The sequence below is a fragment of the Zingiber officinale genome, chromosome 2A (genome assembly GCF_018446385.1).
Source record: "Zingiber officinale cultivar Zhangliang chromosome 2A, Zo_v1.1, whole genome shotgun sequence".
Taxonomy (NCBI): Eukaryota; Viridiplantae; Streptophyta; class Magnoliopsida; order Zingiberales; family Zingiberaceae; genus Zingiber; species Zingiber officinale.
This window is the reverse complement of record NC_055988.1, coordinates 23,881,254-23,903,410: the sequence shown is the minus strand read 5'-3', so window position 1 is coordinate 23,903,410 and position 22,157 is coordinate 23,881,254. Positions and strand designations below refer to the sequence as shown.

Here is a 22,157-nt window from a genome sequence, read left to right as displayed (position 1 = left end):
TCATGCACACACAATAAAATTTCCTTGACATGTCCAAGGGTCCAATCACACACAATATCTATATGTCATAATAGTTGGAGCCTGCAACCACAAAGTTAGCACATCCTACTATTATCCTGCCTAAATTATGTATGACATGTGCATAATCTATTTGAAAACCAAACACACAGAGGTAAACGCTAGCTCTGATACCAATTGTTGGTTGATCCTAGGAGAATCATACCGGTTCCACTGTACAAAAATTTGTTACAAGTGTCGAACCTTTTCCTAAACAACCTATTGTGTTCTTTAGAAGTTAAATTAGGAATCATAAACGGAACTTAACATTATTGATTTCAAATTTAGCTTATCTGTTCTTAATGGTTTAGACTTGGATCGCAAGCGGAACTTAATACTATTGATCCAAATCAACCTATGTTATAAATTCAATTAAATATTAATTTCCAAAATTAGCTTCCAGGACTGCATGGCGAGGCACATGGCCTTCTTGGGTATGGGAGCATCCACCACCGCCTAGACAAAACCTTTTAAGGAAAGCTAATATTTAATTTCCTTATATAACTCTAGGTTTAACCAAAAAGAACAATTGAATCATAAATTTGAAAAATAAAGAAAAACATAAACTCGAATTACAATTCAAAAAATTAGAATCTAATGCCTCTTGTATTTGGAATTCATACAAAAGAAAAACTAGTATGATGCGGAAAATAATTACTAGTTATACTTTCCTTTGTATGCAACAACCTCTTGATCTTCTACCGTATTCCTCTTCTTATCCCGGACGTTGTGTGGGCAATGATCTACCGAGATGAGAACCACCCAAAGGCTTCTTCTCCTTGCAAGGTTCGCCCACCACAAGTACTCCAAGAATAGATGAGGTTTGACCACCACCACCAAGCTCCAAAGGGATGCTTCCTTTCTCTTCTTCTTCTCCAAGCTAGAACCCGACCACCTTCAAGGTCCAAGAGATGATGAGGTTCGGCCAATGAAGAAGAAAGAAAAAGAAGAGGGAAAAGCAATAGGGCCGGCCACCACCAAGGAGGAAAAGAGAGGAAGAAATAGAATAGAGTCATCTCCATGAAGCCACCTCTACCCCCTCTTTTATAATCCTTGGTCTTGGCAAATAAGAAAATTTAAATAAAAACTTCGCTAATTCCTTTTCCAAGAAAATTAAAATTTATTTAATTAAAAAAACAATTTCCTTTTCATTATTAACATGGTCGACCACCTATTAGCTACAATCAAGGAAAGTTTAATTCACACAAGAATTAAAACTTCCTAATTTGTTTCCAGAAATTTATTAAAAATTTCTCTAATAATTTTTCCCTTCATGGTTAGTTATAAAAGGAAATTTTATAAATTAAAATCTTTCTTTTAAACATGTGGATGATTTCCAAAAAGAAAAGTTTTCTCTAAAATTAAAATCTCCTTTCAATCTATAAATAAGGAAAGATATCAAATCTTTTCTTAATTTTTTGTAGAAACTTATAAAAGGAAATATTTAATTTTAAAACTCTCTTTTTAAATCATGATCATGGTTACAAAAAAGGAAAATTTTATCAAAATTAAAATCTTCCTTTCAATCTACAAATAAGGAAAGATATCAAATCTTTTCTTAATCTTTTGTAGAAAATTATAAAAGGAAAGATTTTAAATTTTAAAGTCCCTTTTAAAACCATGGAATCCACATAAGAAAATTTTAAAATAAAAATCCTTTTAATTTCCTTAGGGTCGGCCACACCATACTTGGACTCCAAGCATTGGCCGGCCCCAAACTTGGCTCAATCTTTGAGTCTTGGCTAGCCCTAGCTTGAGCTCCAAGCTAGCTTGGTCGGCCACCAAAGAGTGGGTAAGAAAGTGGGTATAGGTGGGTATAATTCTCTATATATAAGAGGCTACGATAGGGACCGAGAGGAGGAATTGGTTTTGATCTCCCGATGAAATTAAGCTTCCCGTGTTCGCCCCGAACACTCAACTTAATTTCATCAATAATAATTCATACCACTAAAGAATTATTATTGAACTACCGCATCAATCCCAAATTATGTTTTGGGCTCCTTCTTATTATGAGTGTATTAGTCTCCCTGTGTTTAAGATGTCGAATGTCCACTAATTAAATGAGTTATTGACAACTCACTTAATTAATATCTTAGTCCAAGAGTAGTATCACTCAACCTCATCGTCATGTCAGACTAAGTCCACCTGCAGAGTTTAATATGACAATCCTTATGAGCTCCTCTTGAGGACATTCTCAACCTAGATTACTAGGACACAGTTTCCTTCTATAATCAACAACACACACTATAAGTAATATCATTTCCCAACTTATCGGACCTTTTTATTTATCGAGCTAAATCGCACCCTTTGATAAATCAAAGAAATAAATACTAAATATATATGCTTGTTATTATATTAGGATTAAGAGTACACACTTCCATAATAACTAAGATCTTTGTTCTTTTATTAAGTCAGTATAAAAAGAACTTATCTTAAATGGTCCTACTCAATACACTTAGAGTGTACTAGTGTAATTTATTAGTCAAGATAAACTAATACCTAATTACACTACGGCTATTCCAACGGTTTGTTCCTTTCCATTTTTGTCGTGAGCAACTGTTTATAATTTATAAAGAACTGATAACATGATCTTCTGTGTGTGACACCACACACCATGTTATCTACAATATAAATAATTGAACAACTACACTTAGCAGTAAATGTAGATAATTTGACCAATGTGATTCTTAAATGTTTATACAAAAATCTAGACTTTTAGTATACACTCTAATAAGAGGGACTCAATTTGACATTTTTAGATTTTTGACCACCCAAATACATGTCAAATCCTTTAGGTCTAATAATAAACCTCTGTAGGACCTTCTCTATTTCCTCAAGCTTTGCCTTCAAGGCTTGATTTTCCAATTCTAGGGTTCTAACCCTAGAATCAACATGTCCATCATGGACATTCCTAGACCTATCCTTCCTAGGCATGTGTCTCCCCTTCTTGGGATTAATGCCTAAGTTTTCAACTACCTTCTTCTCCTTAGGTAAGATAGGTTGTTTCCTTTTAGGTCTATCATTTGAAAATGATTTTCTAGAGTTATCACCTACATTAACCTTATTCCTATCATTATACCTAAATCCATGATTATGCTTGGGTAAATAATTTACATTATTTCTAACAAGCATATAAGAATTAGAGCTTAGATTAAACTTCAAAATAGGGATTACCTTCCCTTTTACCTTTGAAGCTCCCCCTTGACTTGTGTTCCACTTCTTTTCCCATTTCTTCAAATACGCTAATTTCTTAAGCTCTCCTCTCCTTGGGCACTTTGTGTGGTAGTGACCCCACTCACTACATGTAAAGCACCTAATATGCTTCTTCTCCTTCTTCTTCCTACAACTCACATTAGTTTCTAAATTAACTTTAGTGAGTTTAGGATTTACCTCCTTTACCTTCTTGAGCGAAGGACATCTACTCTTGTAGTGCCCCATCTTACCACACTTAAAGCATTTGATGTGGTCCTTTGTGCTCTTATTGGTAGTTAAGGTGGAGGGTTGAGCTTCCAAGATTTCCTCTTCCTTGGATTGCTCTTCTTCCTCTTCACTTAAAGATATGGATGATTCCACTTCTTCCTCCCTTGAAGATGTGGATGATACCTCCTCATCTTCCTTCTCCTCCTCAGATGTTGAACTCGTGCCAACATCTGATTGGTCATTCTCTTCTTTAACCAATGAGTCCTTCTCCTTGTGCTCCTCCTATTCTTGGATTTGTGCAGGACTCTCATGAAGCGCAATTACCTTTATCTAAAGGTCGCTTGCATTACTCACCTACATTCAATACTGCATTAGGAGGTAATAAATTAATTAAAATTCTATTTACCTTGTAAAATACCGAAAAAATGACGATTTTTAATAAGGGGATTTTCCGAAATTTTTGGACATTTTTCAGGAATTTTTCGGAGCTCGTATGGACAAGTTAACGGGGACAAAAACAGGGTCCGGGAAAGCCCTGTTTAGGTTACCCTGTTTTAATGAGGAAAAGATTTATTTTCTTTTCCTTTTCCTTTTCTTTTTCTTTTTCTTTATATTTTTCTTTATTTCCTCTCCGTTTCTTCCCCTCGCGCACCCGATGCCTTTCTTCCCCGTGCCCTCACCCGCGCCTCTCTTCTCCCTCATTCTCGACCCCGGCGCCGAAAAGCCCTAACCGCTCGGCTGCGGTTTCCTTCTCTTCTCTTTTCTCCCGACGCCGATCCCACCTCTTCTCCTTCCTCTCGGCGCCGACCACCTATTCCTCTTCTTCCCGAGGCCGATCGATTTCCTCTCCTCTGCCCGACGCCAACTCGAGCCATTCTTCATCGAGCGACCGCCAACCGAGCCTGCTTCCATCTCTTTGCGGACACCAGGGGCCGTCGGAAATCGAGCATCTGAACCCTAGGTCTGGTTCCTGGGCGCCGGCCGAAGATTTCCTTCCTCCTCCGGCCGTGCGAGCACAAGGGATGCAGATCCCTTGCCGACAGCCGATTTCCCTTCATCTTCCGGCCACTGCTTTGCAATCCTCAGCCTTGTTGCCGGTCACCGTGTTGTTCCTCTGTGCTGTGCCCTAGATTTTCTTGTTCTGCCGGATTCAAACCAGACAGTGGTGAGGTGAGCAGCTTGTCTTTGTTGTTCCTATGTATTAGATCACTGATTGTAGTACTCTTCCGAGTTGAGGTTGGGTTACAGATTCAATCAGTAGCACTTGAACCTCTTGGATTACGGCAAGTGCTGATTTTTGGGTATTTTGATTTAGGGATCAGTTATCAGCGACTGAGGGAAAACGATTGGCACTATTGTAGGTACGGCAGATTTGGGTATGTACTGTTCGTATCATATGTCATGCTAGTTGGATCATTTTTAGCTTCAGACAACATTGATTTTGAGTGATCCACAGTTCCGATGATCCCGCTTCGGCGGTGACGCCCTCGGGCCGTATCCCACCAGCGGTCACTTGATTGTGAATTGAGGTAAGGAGTATGTAACTGGTTTTGGATGTAGATCAAAATAAATTTGGATTATTTGATTGGTTGATATATGTGTCGAATTAGGACTAAATCGGGTAAGATGCTATGATTAACCATGTTTATTACAAGTCCTAATTCGAATGGATTAGAAACGATTGAGGAGTTAAATGATTCAATTAGGGTTTATAATTGGATCTGAGTTTATATTAGCTTCTTGAGGATTTGATTTAGCTAATTTATTTATATGTATTTAGCTAAATTTGGATACCATGTGTTACAGGACTTTGATTCGAGACGGTGTCTCGACGAGGATTTATTCGGATACGATCTTTCTTATTGGAGGCGGGTACTTTGACTTATGTCTTTTGATATGCATAATAAAGTGTTTAACATATAGCAATGATTGTGTTATCCTTTTGATTCGGTTGGTCACTACATGATCTGTTACATGTTGTTTGTTTATTTATTATGCACTGCATGTTATTATTGACCTGACCATACATGCTTTCAGTAGTGACCCAACCATGTGATACATCATGTTCAGGACCTAGGATTTATATGATACCCTATCTGTTTGTGTACCTTCCATCTGATACATTGATTTGTGGTACACCTTTTATTTATGTATGGATCTTGCTATGCTATTCCTGAGATTGCCATGCTTAGTATCATGCATCATGTTTGCATGTTGTGCGATTGTCGGCTTCACTTTGGTTGAGCCCATCGCCAGACACACCACCCATGGATTAGTTGTATATGGTGTGGCGGTTCATTGCTTTTGCTGGTCGAGGACTCGCGTGGTAGCCTGTAGTCGGCCCGCCTGCTTGGCCGTTGGCATTTAGGGTAGCGTGGTAGCCGGCAGATGGTGGACTCTGTTTGGCTCCGTGGAGACTCGGCGTGGTAGCCGGCAGAGATTTCTCCCCTGTCAGGGAGATGAGAGCATTGAGCTCCCCATTTATGATTTGGGGCGGAGGACAGAGTACTCGACAAAGATTCCGTCCACTACCACCGTCGGGAGCGGTGATGTCCGAGTACTGCTACCATATGCATTTATTGCATTTTATTGTTGTGATTGCTGCACTTATATGCTGCATTTGTATGGATGCATTTGATTGATATGCATACAGGATTATGATTTCTTCGGTCTGACGACCTGTTACCTTTGTACCTTGATCCCGGTTAGTACAGTTATCTCCTGATTTCGTTTCAGTTGCATTTATTCCTTCTCGTATTCAGGAGACTGTACGCATGATTAGTGTTGTCTGTTATTTATTTTATTATGCATATCAGTTGTACCTGCTGAGTGTTGGACTCACCCCTCATTGTTGATAGTTGTCCGGAGCAGTTCCAGTCGCTGGCCCACCATATGCACGTAGAGCTAGTTCTCTACTAGTTCGTTATTGGTTTTATTTTGGCCTTTTTCTATATCAGACTTTGTTTTAGTATTGTCTTTGGATTTTTCCTATAGATATTGTATGGATTGACACCTTTTTATGGATTTTTGATATGGTATTGGATTTCATTCTACTACGTACCTGCCTGGTCGGCAGAAGAGGTGAGTGTAGTGGAGTAGGGTGGATTTTGAGTCAGAGTCCTATTGTTATTGATTACTATTATTAACTGCGTGGTTGTGACAGCCAGAGACTGAATATCTTTATAAACTGCGTGGTGTTTGTTTTTATTTATTGTTATCATTCCAGCTGCCTGTGGCTGATGTATATGTGATATGTAGAAAGTTTCATATTGTCCGTCGTACAGGGGAGATGTTGCCGAAACTCTGGGGCGTGACAATTTAGTGGTATCAGAGCGAGTATACGATACTTGCTATGTGTTCTGGATTTTTGAGAGCTTAAGTTTTACGATCTTTGTTTTCGTATTTAGGATAGTTGATATAACCTGATACCAATTGATATGGTATCAGAGCGCCAAAGTTTGGCGATATTTAGTTGATTTCCGTGTGTTGGATTTTCGGGATTTATCTGATACCAATTCATTGGTATCAGAGCAGGTTGTGATACTTGCTTTTGGTATTTTGGATATTTTTATACTAGCCCTAGTTGCGAGACATATTGGTGTGGGCAGTTATTTTCGGTTGCACGGATTTGTCCGTTTCGATTATGTTATGGACTTCCGTTTTGGATTTATATGGATTTTCGGTGTTTGTTTTTCTCATACGGAATTCCGAGGTCATTTTGGGGACTGGACAGCGATGGAACATCTCCAGACGGCATATAGGTATGATGTTTAGTTTTATAGTTTATGATAGGTATTAGCATTCTTTATGTAGTACCTGTTTGGTTGTAGTAGCACATATTACATGTGATGGATTAGCCATTGAGCATGATTGACCTTAATAGAGATAAAGGATTATAATCTATGGTGATTTTTCTTATCATACCATCAGTAGTGTTAGCTTCTGTTACTACTAGTAGGAAATGGAGGCACATACCAGCCTCTGCTATTGATAACTGGGTAGTGGATGATACCTACATATTTATGTTGTTTTAGCCAGTGAAGGTTTTATACTCATATCTTTTGGATATTAGGATACCCGATATGATGAAAAATTGTTCATTAGGGGAGTTACCATGTTTGATCATTGTTGAGAATGGTTTGAGGTTGAGGGATATTGTGAGATCAGATATTGTGATATGTTGATTTCTAATGATTTATTGGAGTAAATGTTATGTGGTCGTCTGATGATCTATTATTAGATATTGGTTTTGATGATCTATTAGTAGATGACTATTTTGATGATTTATATTGGGTTGTCGTTGATGGTGACATAGTGAGTGTCATGTTGATATTCACAGGTTTGATGATTATGGTTGGTGATCAGATTATAAATTTGGTGCTGAAGAGTTTACGGTTGAATGTGCCTATGAGATTTTAATAAATCTGGTTGGTTATGGATAGTTAGCAGGATGATAAAAAAAAAAATTGATATATGCTTCCTCTGATATTGGACTGTGGATAAATAATGATTTGATGTTTTGAATGCTAACTTGCCCTCATGTGGAGTAGAGACTTATTCATCTGATATTATGTGGGCTGATGTTTTTGAGGATGAAAATGAGAGTGTCTTGATGTTCTTAAATTTTGACTTTTTCTTTTGGGTCGTACATATTTATACATATGATATTATGTGGTTGGATATACCTTAGTTGATTGTGGAGGATTAAGGTATTCTTGATTAGTTAGTAAATGAATGATTTAATTTTGTTGATTGATCAGTAGAGGATTGCCATACTCTATTTTTAGAGGTTCGAACCTTTAGGTTATTTGTGTTTAGTTATGTATCTAGAGCACCTTTGAGTACTTGTTTTGTACTGACGTGGAAATGACTGATTTAGCCATATATCATTGTCGGCTTGGATAGGTGATAAAGGATCGATGTACCCTATTTCATGAAGACTTTAACCATGGATTGTATATACCTGGTGGGATAACTTAGAGGGTGCATTGGGATATGTGACCCCGCTGGTGTAAGGAAGTGTAGAGTTAATTGCTTAACACTTATGGGATACAATTGTTACTAGTGTTTACTGGGAGAGTACATTTGGATTTATGATGATAAAATTTTTCCCATTAGATATAGTCTTGGTAGTGTATGACATTGACTGGCAATGTTATACCACGGTGTGTATATCTTTCTTGTCCGATACCAGTTCCTTTGAACCTAGAGCAGGGTTGTTACTGGATGATTAGACTGCTTTATTTTGGGTTGCTTTTGATTGATGTATTCATGCTTGATACATATGCATGAATTTTGTTTAGATATACCTGTAACCCATGAGTATTGGTAGCATAAGGTTGGTCTCTTTGGTTGAGCTGGTATGCTGATTTTGCATGTCTATGTTGCATGTATATTATGATTGTTATGTGTTGTAGGAGTCCTATGGTAGACTGTCCATTTGCAAGTAGTATATATATCCATGTTCTGATATGGTTTGAAGGTTCCTGGTGGATCATAGATATGTAGTTCGGTGTATGTATCTGAAGGTATTATTGAGGATAGCTTGTTGATTAAATCCGAGATGTAGTATAAGTACATCGGTGGTGTTTTGATGGAAGCATTTTGTCGATTTAATCTGAGTTGTGATATGTACATATGTGTTTGGTGTGGTATCTGAGGTAACCTTTTTGATTATGTTTGATTTGTGAGTGCACCTGGGTTTAGTATGCTTTATTGGAAGTATATGTTGGTTATACTCTTGGCATAGGTGAAGATATGTCATATGAGCGTTGTTTGAGGTGTATTGTTGATTTTACCTACATTGATTTTGGACACGTGTTCGGTATGTATTGTTGGAGGTATCATACTGATTATACCTGAGTTGTGAGTATGTTTGGTATATAATAATTGGGGATTTTGTTGATCATACATATGTTGTGTGAGCATGAGTGCTAGGTGTATACATTGGTAGCAGTATGATGATTCTACTTATACTGAATGCAGAATGTGGAGTGACTGCATTATGTCATTTGTTGAATTAACCCATCAACTAATTTTCCTATCAGTGGATGACCCACTAGGATGCTGATAGAGTTAATGATGAATTTGATTAGTTACTAGGTTGTTATATCCTAGGATAACCACAGCGAATTGTGGTAGAGAGATCTTGTACAGTCTCTAGCTGGATAGTTAGGTGCCTTGGGGTACTTGGATATTGTTTTGTAGTGGAGCGTTACTCCCACATATCACGGATTGCTGGTAGCGGAGCATTGCTCCTATATTTATTGCAGATACATATTTCAGATTATTTGTGGTGGAGCGTTGCTCCCACATGTTGAGGATTTCTTATGATGGAGCGTTGCTCTCACTCTGGAGGATTTATTCTTTGGTGATATATGTTATTGATGATCAGATTTTTTTCGATTTATTATTGGAGATCCTATGGATAGAAATGTCTGTGATACGTACATTATGTGTCTCAGTTTTTGCCATAGAGGCTTACAGTGCCTTAGATGTTTTCAGGGACTCGATGATCCTGGTATGTCGAGGATGTTTGGATGGGTTTCCATTATCTTTGTGGACGATGTTGTGATCTATTACGGATCCGAGGTGAGTCACGTACACTACCTTTGCATAGATCTAGAGATGATTCGACGAGAACATCTATATGTGATTATCAGTAGTGCTGGTTTGGATTGTTTTGTGTGAGATGTTTGAGCCACACGGTCACCAATAGAAGTATACCGTGGTTCCACATGAGATCGAGATTGTTACCGTCGGGAGTAGACGGAGTTAATAGAAGAGGCTTGTAACCTCCTTTGTTTGGCCGATATTTCCGGAGATACGTTGAGGGTTTCTCACGGATTGCTATGTCACTTACACGCCTGACCATGAAAGGCGTGAAGTTTATTTAGACTGAGGATTTCAAGATCAGCTTCTAGGAGCTGAAGCGAAGACTAGTGTCGGCTTCGATTTTTGGTTTTTACTTTCTAGAGAGGACGGATTTGTCCTCTACACCGACACGTTTCTACAGGGTGGGTGTTGTTCTGTTGCAGCACGGTTGAGTATTCTTATATACTTCTTGATAGTTGGGGGAGCCTGAGAAGAAAATACTCAGTTCATGATCTGGAGTTGACTGCTATTATTTTTGCCCGAAGATTTGGCGGCAGTACCTGTATGATATTACATTGAGATTCTCACTGACCATCGGAGTCTCAAATATCTGTTCACTTAGAAGGAACTTAATCTTCGACCGAGGAGATAGATGGAGTTCCTGAAGGATTATGATTGTACCATTAGCTATCACCTGGGAAAAGCTAATGTGGTTGTCGATGCACTTAGCCAGAAGTCCAGAGGGACTTTAGCTTGCCACCGAGTTGTGGTCACAGATTTGATTCAGGGTTTATTCGAGTTAGACCTTGAGGAGCAGGGATAGACTGAGCAGGGTATTCTTATTGCCATAGATGCTCAGTCGTCGATCAGGACGAGAATCCGTGAGGCCCAGTTGTTGGGACCTTATAGAGCTCAACATGAGGCAGAGTTGATCCGTATTATCAGACGGAGGATGTTAGAGGCATAAGGCTGCCAGTAGAGTTATGCTGACCGGAGTCGGAGACTCTTAGAGTTCTCCATTTGTGACCATGTATTTCTGCGAGTTTCACCCATGAAAGGGGTGAAGAGATTTGGCCTCAGTGGTAAGCTAGCTCCGCGTTACATTGGTCCTTTCGAGATCTTGGAGAGGATCGGAGCGGTAGTTTACCATCTGACACTACCACCGTTCCGGACAGGTGTTCAAGACATATTTTGTGTATCTATGCTGAGAAGATACATAGTAGACCCAGCTCACGTGTTGGCTGATATTCCAGTTCCAGTTCAGCCTGACATTACTTATGAGGAGGTTCCGGTACGGATTTTGGATCGGAAAGAGTGTAAGTTGTGGAACAAGACTATCCGACTGGTTAAAATCGGATGACAGCATCATTCAGACGAGGAGGCTACTTGGGAGCTCGAGGATACTATCCGAGCTCGATATCCCCATCTTTTCACTTGAGGTATGTGAGTTTATTTACCGTTCAGCATTTATTATTATTATCTGTTATTAGTACTTGCTGATGGTAGATACTGAAATTTGGGGACCAAATTTTTATTAGTGGGGGAGAATGTAAAATATCGGAAAAATGACGATTTTTAATAAGGGGATTTTCCGGAATTTTTGGACATTTTTCGGGAATTTTTCGGAGCTCGTATGGACAAGTTAACGGGGACAAAAACAGGGTCCGGGAAAGCCCTGTTTAGGTTACCCTGTTTTAATGAGGAAAAGATTTATTTTCTTTTCCTTTTCCTTTTCCTTTTCTTTTTCTTTTTCTTTATATTTTTCTTTATTTCCTCTCCGTTTCTTCCCCGTGCCCTCACCCGCGCCTCTCTTCTCCCTCATTCTCGACCCCGGCGCCGAAAAGCCCTAACCGCTCGGCTGCGGTTTCCTTCTCTTCTCTTTTCTCCCGACGCCGATCCCACCTCTTCTCCTTCCTCTCGGAGCCGACCACCTATTCCTCTTCTTCCCGAGGCCGATCGATTTCCTCTCCTCTGCCCGACGCCAACTCGAGCCATTCTTCATCGAGCGACCGCCGACCGAGCCTGCTTCCATCTCTTTGCGGACACCAGGGGCCGTCGGAAATCGAGCATCTGAACCCTAGGTCTGGTTCCTGGGCGCTGGCCGAAGATTTCCTTCCTCCTCCGGCCGTGCGAGCACAAGGGATGCAGATCCCTTGCCAACAGCCGATTTCCCTTCATCTTCCGGCCACTGCTTTGCACTCCTCAGCCTTGTTGTCGGTCACCGTGTTGTTCCTCTGTGCTGTGCCCTAGATTTTCTTGTTCTGCCGGATTCAAACCAGACAGTGGTGAGGTGAGCAGCTTGTCTTTGTTGTTCCTATGTATTAGATCACTGATTGTAGTACTCTTCCGAGTTGAGGTTGGGTTACAGATTCAATCAGTAGCACTTGAACCTCTTGGATTACGGCAAGTGCTGATTTTTGGGTATTTTGATTTAGGGATCAGTTATCAGCGGCTGAGGGAAAACGATTGGCACTATTGTAGGTACGGCAGATTTGGGTATGTACTGTTCGTATCATATGTCATGCTAGTTGGATCATTTTTAGCTTCGGACAACATTGATTTTGAGTGATCCACAGTTCCGATGATCCCGCTTCGGCGGTGACGCCCTCGGGCCGTATCCCACCAGCGGTCACTTGATTGTGAATTGAGGTAAGGAGTATGTAACTGGTTTTGGATGTAGATCAAAATAAATTTGGATTATTTGATTGGTTGATATATGTGTCGAATTAGGACTAAATCGGGTAAGATGCTATGATTAACCATGTTTATTACAAGTCCTAATTCGAATGGATTAGAAACGATTGAGGAGTTAAATGATTCAATTAGGGTTTATAATTGGATCTGAGTTTATATTAGCTTCTTGAGGATTTGATTTAGCTAATTTATTTATATGTATTTAGCTAAATTTGGATACCATGTGTTACAGGACTTTGACGCGAGACGAGTATCTCGACGTCGTATTTGGACCAGATTGAACTTTCCTATTGGAGGCGGGTACTTTGACTTATGTCTTTTGATATGCATAATAATGTGTTTAACATATAGCAATAATTGTGTGATCCTTTTATTTCGGTTGGTCACTACATGATCTGTTACATGTTGTTTATTTATTTATTATGCAATGCATGTTATTATTGACCTGACCATACATGCTTTCGGTAGTGACCCAACCATGTGATACATCATGTTCAGGACCTAGGGTTTATATGATACCCTATCTGTTTGTGTACCTTCCATCTGATACATTGATTTGTGGTACACCTTTTATTTATGTATGGATCTTGCTATGCTATTCCTGAGATTGCCATGCTTAGTATCATGCATCATGTTTGCATCTTGTGCGTCGGCTTCACTTTGGTTGAGCCCATCGCCAGTTTGCACACACCACCCATGGATTAGTTGTATATCTGGCTGGTGTGTGCTGCTGTTTGGCTCCGTTGGTCCGAGGACTCAGTGTGGCCGCTCTATTTGGCTCCGCTGGCATTTAGGGTAGCGGCGGCAGATGGTGGACTGTTTGGCTCCGCTGGTCGAGACATGGTAGCAGAGATTTCCTCCCGTCGTCAGTGGGAGATGAGAGCATTGAGCCCCCATTTATGATTTGGGGCCGGAGGACAGAGTATCGATAAGATTCCGTCCACTCACCACTGTCGAGCAATGATGTCCGAGTGCACTCACCATATGCATTTATTGCATTTTATTGTTGTGATTGTTGCACTTATACTTCATTTGTATGGATGCATTTGATTGACATGCATACAGATTATGATTTCTTGACGACTTGTTACCTTTGTACCTTGATCCCGGTTAGTACAATATCTCCGTTTCAGTTGCATTTATTCCTTCTCGTATTCGTGAGACTGTACGATTAGTGTTGTCTGTTATTTATTTTATTATGCATATCAGTTGTACTAGTGTTGGACTCACCCCCTCCATTGTTGATATTTTTCAGGTTGATGCTTAGCCCCCATATGCACGTAGAGCTAGTTCTCTACTAGTTCGTTATTGGTTTTATTTTGGCCTTTTTCTATATCAGACTTTGTTTTAGTATTGTCTTTGGATTTTTCCTATAGATATTGTATGGATTGACACCTTTTTATGGATTTTTGATATGGTATTGGATTTCATTCTACTACGTACCTGCCTGGACGGCAGAAGAGGTGAGTTCGTTGGAATTGAGCTTTACGAGTGTAGTGGAGTAGGGTGGATTTTGAGTCAGAGTCCTATTGTTATTGATTACTATTATTAACTGCGTGGTTGTGACAGCCAGAGACTGAATATCTTTATAAACTGCGTGGTGTTTGTTTTTATTTATTGTTATCATTCCAGCCGCCTGTGGCTGATGTATATGTGATATGTAGAAAGTTTCATATTGTCCGCCGTACAGGGGAGATGCTGCCGAAATTTCTTCGGACAGAGACTCCTCTGGGGCGTGACATACCTCCTTGTCCGTCTCCGATTGCTCTCTTTGCTCCTCGGTCTAATTTCGTGGTCGGAGACGCTTTCCCTTTTTATCCGTTGGAGCTTTAAATGGTTCCTCTAACACAATCCATTGGTTCCAATTCATTTGGAACCACATCTCCATGCGCTTCCTCCAATAGTCGAAGTCCTCGCGCTCGTATGGAGGTGGGATTCGGATGCCCCTTTCGAGAGGTCCCTCCGACTCCATCTTCTTCCTCTAGTCGCTTTCTTGGCGATTAGTCGAATAAGAGCTCACTTAGCTCTGATACCACTTGTTGGAACCTTGACATCAGCTAGAGGGGGGTGAATAGCATCTCACCCAAATCGTCTCTTCCTACGCTTGTTAGTTCACAGTAGAAACAAAAATACTAACAAACAAAAGGAAAGCTAACCCTAGAAAACAATAAACAAGAAGCAAACTCAATGAAACGTTGTGTAACGTGGTTCGGAGATGAAGCTCCTACTCCACGACTGCCCGTAAGGTAGATGATCCCGATCTGTCGATGGATGACTCCCCGGAAAACCCCCGGCTAGCTCGTGTAGCTCTTTGTGGGTGGAGAAACCTTGCCACAACCTTGTACAAACACGCTAGATCACTTGGGCACTAGGAGACTCTAATTAGGGTTAACCATCACTAATTTCATCAATCTTAACCAAGCTTCCAATGCTTGGTTATATAGGTCACAAGTTAGAAAACCCCGCCTACCAGTCGACTGCCAAAACTAGCAGTCGACTGTCCTCTGTGGAAATTCGACTGTTACATCCCAACGGCTCGATACCAGTCGACTGCCAAAACATGCAGTCGACTGCTCCACACTGACCGAACGAACAGAACTATTCTATTCACACCCAATCGACTGTGTGGTCGACTATAGTAGTCGACTGCTAAAACATGCAGTTGACTGCTACAGTAACGCTACAATATTGCTACAGAAACACTACAGTACTGCTACAGTAAAACCCTGGAGTCTAGGATTTGCCCCTCGAGTACATTCGCTCAGCACTCATCTTCGCCCGACCAACCTAGACCTAGCATTCTAGCCTCCTCCATCAGCCTTGCGTCCCTCGGATGCCTCCCTATCCTTCACGTCTTGCCTTCTGGAGCTTCCATCGTCCTTGTCATTGTTGTCGGGTCTTCATTTTTCAAGAGGTCGCGCCTCTGGGACTTCATCCATTGCCAAGTCACACTTGGACTTACGTTGTCAAGACTATATGCCTAGACTTACACTGCCAAGACTCATCCTTGGACTTTCCTCCTTTGCCAAGATCACACTTGGACTTTCCTTGTTGTACTTGTATCCTGCACACTCACAATGCATATCAAATTACAACAATAATCCTAACTTAAACCTTTGCCCAAACATCAAAACCTAGGGTCACTAGATTGCTCCAACAAACTTTACCATTGAAATTTTATTACTTGATATGCTTACTTATGTAGTTACATTTTCATCCTTTGGTACACTTATATGCATACTTTTTGATGAATGCAAAAGGGAGAGAGTTAGGGTTTAACTAAGAAAAACCAAAGAAAATTTTAAAAATCTTAACCCTAAAATAATCAAGGAAATAAAATAAAATTTGAAATTACTTAATTTTTCTCTTGAATCATGTTATTGCTATTTTCCTTTTTTTTACATATTTTTTTTAAAATTTAACCCAGATTATCATTGCATCAAAAAAGGGAGAGATTATTGGTGCAATTGACATCATTGATCAAACCTAAATTTTGATAAATGATAAATGAATTAAAGTTAGATATGTTGTGATCTAACCCTTTCTACCAAGTGTGCGGGACTTGACTAGTCTAATACTAGGCTGAAATTTAGCTAGGTTTGGATGACCTGGTAGCTGGTGTAGAAGTTTAGATAGGTCAAGGAGTGGCTTGATATCTGGCGAGAAGTCTGGCTGGGTCTGGAGGACCTAACAGCTAGTCGAAGTCCAGTTGGATATGCGGACCTAACAACTGGCAGGAATATCTGGTGGATTATAAGAAGTCAAGCGATTCTACATGGTAAGTAAGGTAAGTCACCAGAGGAGAGTGTTCTAGTGAGGATGAGCCAAATTTGAGGACTTTAGGTGCAGGTCCAATTTAGGTTCATTTCGGAAACCTCAATTAAGACCATGACTAGATCCTGGTCTCAGAGAGACAAGATCTAATTACTAAACTATTTATTTTTATTGTGCTAACTTCATCTTGTAGAGTATACTATGCTTTTTGGATTAACACATTTTATAGGGTGAAAGGAGCACAAAATATCTCGGGTAAACAGTACCCGAATCACCTTTTATGCGAAGGAAGGCACCTTGAGCAGGGTTATGGAAGGCGCCTTTGAGAGCTTGGAAGGCGCCTTCAGTCGGATAACGCAGAAGACCTTGGCAACTATAAGAGTTAGTTTTGGGGGGTATTGAAGGCGCCTTCAGTGGTGTTGAAACCGCCTTCCATCCCTTTTAAAAGGGTTATTCGACCAAGGCTTTATACACAACTCTTCTATAAGCTTTTACGTGTTCATTCGATGTTCCGACTGCTCTGACTTCATGCTACTGCTATGTTACGACACTACTATGTCTGACTGCTGCTGAGAAGTCATCTAACACCAAGCTTGATTCGTTAAAACTACAAGTGTTGAGTAACGAAGTTTCCTTGTGTACTTAAGTACTGCTTAAAGGAAAGTGTAACTTGTTATACTTTTCCTATTCTTTTTATTGTACTCAATTTCTCTTCCAACAATTTTAGAAGAGATCTTTAGTAGATTATCCATTGATAGGTCAGCAGAATCTAAGTCTTGGAGTAGGAGTCGCTAAAGACTTTAAACCAAATAAACCGACTGAGTTCACATATTTGTGTTTTTTGCTTTCTATTTCTGTGTTTAATTCCACTACGTACTTTTGATTATAAAAGAAAAAGATAAGTTCTCTAAAACCACGTGATTCATCCCATCTCACGTGTGTAATGATCCTTCACGAACAACATACTTTTATCAATCATACACATTCTCATTCTCCACTTCTATCAATCTCATTCTCATTCCTATTCCCTTTCACTAACAAAGAGCCCCCTAAGTTTTAGTTCACTTATCGAAAAAATCCAAACATTGAGAACCCTTCTCCTTCGAACTCTCTCATTCGCCCTTTATAGTCTTCGTTGATTAGTATGGCAACTAAGGTGGGGCTCCCGAAGTTGGGGCCCCCGAAGTCAAGAAGGCTAGCTAATGTGGTAGTCAGTCTGTTGACGGGTGACTCATATTTGGATGAAGGCCAATGTGATGGATGTCATGAAAGAAAAATCTGTTAAGATTTTTCGTAATGAAATTCTATTGTGATTTTATATAACAGAATTTTGTTACGATTTTTCATAACAAAATTCTGTTACGAATTTATCGGGTCTGGGGTTTATGCATTATTTATAGGGGTCATTGTAAACCTATTATACAACAACAATCACAAGAATCATTAGATGTGATTCTCTTATGTAGAGAGAATTCTAATAAAGTTTCGGCTGTTTTTGTGGAGTAGGCACGTCGCTAAACCATTGTAACTCTTCTTTTTTCTCTTCTTCTTCTCCTTTCTCATATTTGCTCTCCTTTTGTGCATCTTTGTCTTATTGCTCCGCGCGATCTCTTTTTTCTCTTCCTTTTCTTCCGCACGTTAGAGGTTGAGAGGTGTTGTTCCCTTCTTTGAGCAACAAAGTTAAAGAGAGGTCAAGAATCAGGGTTAGCACACTCGCAAGCTCAATCGAGCACTTCAACTGATCGGATCTTTTGTCCGAGCAGTTCTCGAGTCCTCCTAGGTCGATTGGAACCTGAATCCTCTTAGTTTGATCGGATCTTCTAGACATACTACTCAATCGGGCTCTTTGTCTAACAAGATGTCGAGTCCTTAAGGTACCTAACCTTGGTAGGCGATCCAACCTGTTCAAGAGCGATGTCTGATCTGACAGTAGATAGAGCTTGTTCAGCTCACCATTGAAGTGTTACAATTAATAGCCCCTCGGTCCAATAGCTCGATATCCCTTTTTAGTATTTTGCGTAACCACCATTAGAGAATCAAGGGAATATGCCCTCTGTTGTCCATTCGGTAGAAATTTCCACCCTGCAAGTTCAAAGATAGTGGGTTCAATTTAGGAAAAAATGTAGAGTGCCAAAATGGTTGATTCTATTTTAGTAATGCATGATATTTGCGCAGAGATGAAAAATAGCATTATATAAGGGGTCTTCTCCTTAAGACACAGGTACGTGATGCTCTTAAGATCCATTGCTTATCATCATTGTCATTCACTCTTTTTCTTAGCTCTCTATCTAACTTGAGCATCAAAGTGTCAGTGCCAGGGACCCCTCCCTGGCTCGGTCGCTGATGTTTTCTTCCTTCTTTGTTCTTCTTTAACACTTAGAGTCGATCGCGACACCAGGTACCTCTTGCTTGAAGTCTTCACGCAGTCAACCTCGAAGCTACCTAGCTAGAGTCACCTATCATCTTTTAATTTTTCAATATAGTTTCAAAGTGAATTCTTGTATAGAGTATGAGAACCCCTATAGTTATAGTGTAATGATTAGGTCTTTTAAGAAGTGAATCAAGCATCTAAGGTTTGAATCCCAACAACGTACAGTGCAAGAATTTTCCATCAATGGGACGACAAACTTAAGAAAGTTGGCCCCTTAGATGAGCCTCCACAAGTACTTCCCAATTTATCCTGGTGGTAGTTGAGAGACTTCTATGGGGTTGGGTTGTTCATCTTAAGAATTAGTCAGTTTGAAGACTTCGATAATTGAATTATTAAAAAAAAATTGTATAGAGTGTGAGAACTTGAGTGACATCAGAATAAATATGGTTACCTAGTTGTCTCAATGAATGTCTTTTTTTAGCTAGCACTAAGTATCCAACCCATCCATTTGATAAGTGAAAATCACAAGTGCACAATTATAATCAAATAATAAAATATCAATCCTATAACACTGTAAAATCGAGTACTAGTCAGAACCAGGAAGTAGGTTATTTTGACAATTAAAAATTGTAAGAATTGAGAAAGAAATGAAATGAATCGAGAGAACATGAAAAGTCTTAGGAGAAATTTGATCTTGGGAAGCAATTCTAGGATTTTGATTTTGCTACGATGACTATTGACACCCTAAATACTATTCACTCTTCAATGTTTATGCACATGCAGGTGGTCTTCCCCAAGGTAACTGGTATAACTTTTAGAATTATATTAGCGTATTTACCCAAACTCAACTTTTACTTTTAGGGTAACATTACTAAATCGATCACTTTCTCAGGGAGGTCTCTGTTGTAATGCACCAAGTTCTTTAGGTGCTATTCCTTACTTCGTGATGCTGAATTGGGGGCTTTGTGATAGCCAATGGTGTCTTCGTGAGATTTTGAACTACTTTCATAAACAACCCCTCATGTCTTAGGTGATGTTTGGTTAAATGATGGGAATAACTATGAGTATAAGTTTGATAGTAAGGTGGAATGAGAATGGAAATGGAAATGAAACCCACCTAATTGTATGGATTTGGTTGGTTCCTATCAATCTAGAAATCATTCCCAAATTATCATTCTCAAACCCACAATCCAAATACTATCTGTTGCTATCATTCCATTCTCTCATTCCCAAATCCATCAACCAAACACCCCCTTAGTCTTTATGGGTCGGAGAGTTGGGTTCACATTTTGATCCTTCCTCACATCCCATGGGATATGAAGATGCATGATTAGTGTCAAAATGTAAAATACCGAAAAAAATGGCGAATAAAGATAAGAGAATTTTATGGAATTTTAGAAATTTTCCGGAAATTTTTTGGAGCTCGTATGGACGAGTTTACGGGGATGAAAAAGGGGTCCAGGAAAGCCTGTTTAGGCTACCCATTTAAGTGAGAAAAAGATTTATTTATAAATACCTTTTATAATTCCTTTCCCCAAACGCCGATTCCGATTTGTTTTCTCCCTGATCCCTTCTGCTCACGCGCCTCTTTCCTCTGCCCATTTCCTTTCTCTCCTCTGATGCCGACGACGCCACCAGGGGAAGTTATTGCCGGCGGTTGAGCACCCTATTTCTCCATCGATTGTGCTAGCTTGGAGGTCGCGGTTCCTTCCGGGTCATCGCCTTTGTGGAGGCATTCTCTCGGTGGAGTTGATAGGAGATTCGAACCCTAACCTTCACCCTTTACCTTACGGATCCGTGCCCTAGATCGTCGGAATTCGAAAATCGGGAGCGTGCGTTGATGACAGAGGAAGGTTTCTTGAGCTTTTCCTCTCTTCCGATTACATCACCGATGTCTTTTGCTTCCTTCCACACGACGACAGGCTGTGCCCTAGGTGTGATGTGAAGGTAAGGGATCTTGTTGGTTGATTGTTGAGGGTTTTGTGTAACGATTCTTGATCATTCTTCACTGATTCTCTCCAAACCGTGCCCTAGGTCCGTTGCCGGTGCTAGATCTTGGCAAATGCTGTCTGATTGGGATTTAGTGGTATCTTCGATACTCTGCTTCATGGATTGGATTAGGTGACTTCTGCTGGAGATAACCGATTGAAGGTAAGGGTTGATTTCAGGTATTAGGTCATTGATTGAATTTGGAAGGCTTGGTTGATCTGTAACCTCATCTTGATCTGATTCCAGTGAGGTTGAGTGCTATGGATCGATAAGCATGGTGGTGAGGTGAGGTGAGGTTCGGTGTACTATGGGATTCCAGTTGGTGCACAACGGCTTTGATCAAAGCAGAGTGGTGGATTCCAGTAGCTTACCTTGGTTCGGCAGGACCTATTTCCACTAACAATCTTATTGGCTGAGATTGAGGACTTTGACGCGAGACGAGTATCTCGATGTCGGATTTGGACTGGATACGATTCTTCTATATCGGAGGCGGGTACCTCTTGACTTATCTTTTATGATATCGTCATTTGGATATGCATAGTATTTTATAACTACAAGCAATGAACATGTTTACCTTTGGTATGTCACTATTTGATATCTATAACATGTTAGATTTGTCGCCTATGATGTATCCGTGCTTATATCTCGTGATTTGTTGCCATGAGTATCTTATTGCCATGAGTATCTTAGTTTCTAGAGTGACATACCATGTTTTACTGAGGTTAGATTAGACTCTCGATATTTTTGTTTCTGGCATGTGTATCCAAATTATCTGATACTTAGGTTTTTATACCATGCCTGGATTGTGTATTTCTATTGGTATATCATATATGATTCGTGTACCTAGATCTTGTGGCTTTGATCTGTGCATATTGTTGGTACATATGCTATGGAAGGGGGATATGTTTAGTATCTAGGTTATTATACCATAGAGGATCTGTATACCCTAGATCCGTGGATTTGACCTATTGATACTGTGGTACCCATATTATGTATATATGGATTTTTCTATGCTGATCAGGATATTCCATACTTATTATGTTCAGGACATAGGTTTTTGATATTCTATCTGACGTGTGTACTCTAGATCTTGGTATGTGACCATCGATTTTACAGTACTCATTTTATATATATGGATATGGTTATGTTGATCAGTTTTTCTATGCTTAGTGACATGCATCATGATGGCATGTTGTGCGATTGTCGGCTCCACTATAGTTGAGCTCATCGCCAGTTTCATGTACTGCACACACCCCCA

General features: G+C 39.9%; 2 long non-coding RNA genes across 2 annotated transcripts; both read left to right on the top strand.

Annotated features, from left to right (window-relative positions):
- The first annotated feature begins 4,800 nt into the window (after positions 1–4,800).
- LOC122044466 lies at positions 4,801–5,341 on the top strand. The gene is made up of 3 exons (XR_006129569.1): positions 4,801–4,853; positions 4,934–5,006; positions 5,284–5,341. It is a non-coding gene; the product is annotated as an uncharacterized LOC122044466 (long non-coding RNA).
- Positions 5,342–12,343: 7,002 nt separating this feature from the next.
- Positions 12,344–12,964, top strand: LOC122044465. Its single transcript, XR_006129568.1, has 3 exons — positions 12,344–12,361; positions 12,507–12,567; positions 12,648–12,964. It is a non-coding gene; the product is annotated as an uncharacterized LOC122044465 (long non-coding RNA).
- Positions 12,965–22,157: the final 9,193 nt, after the last annotated feature.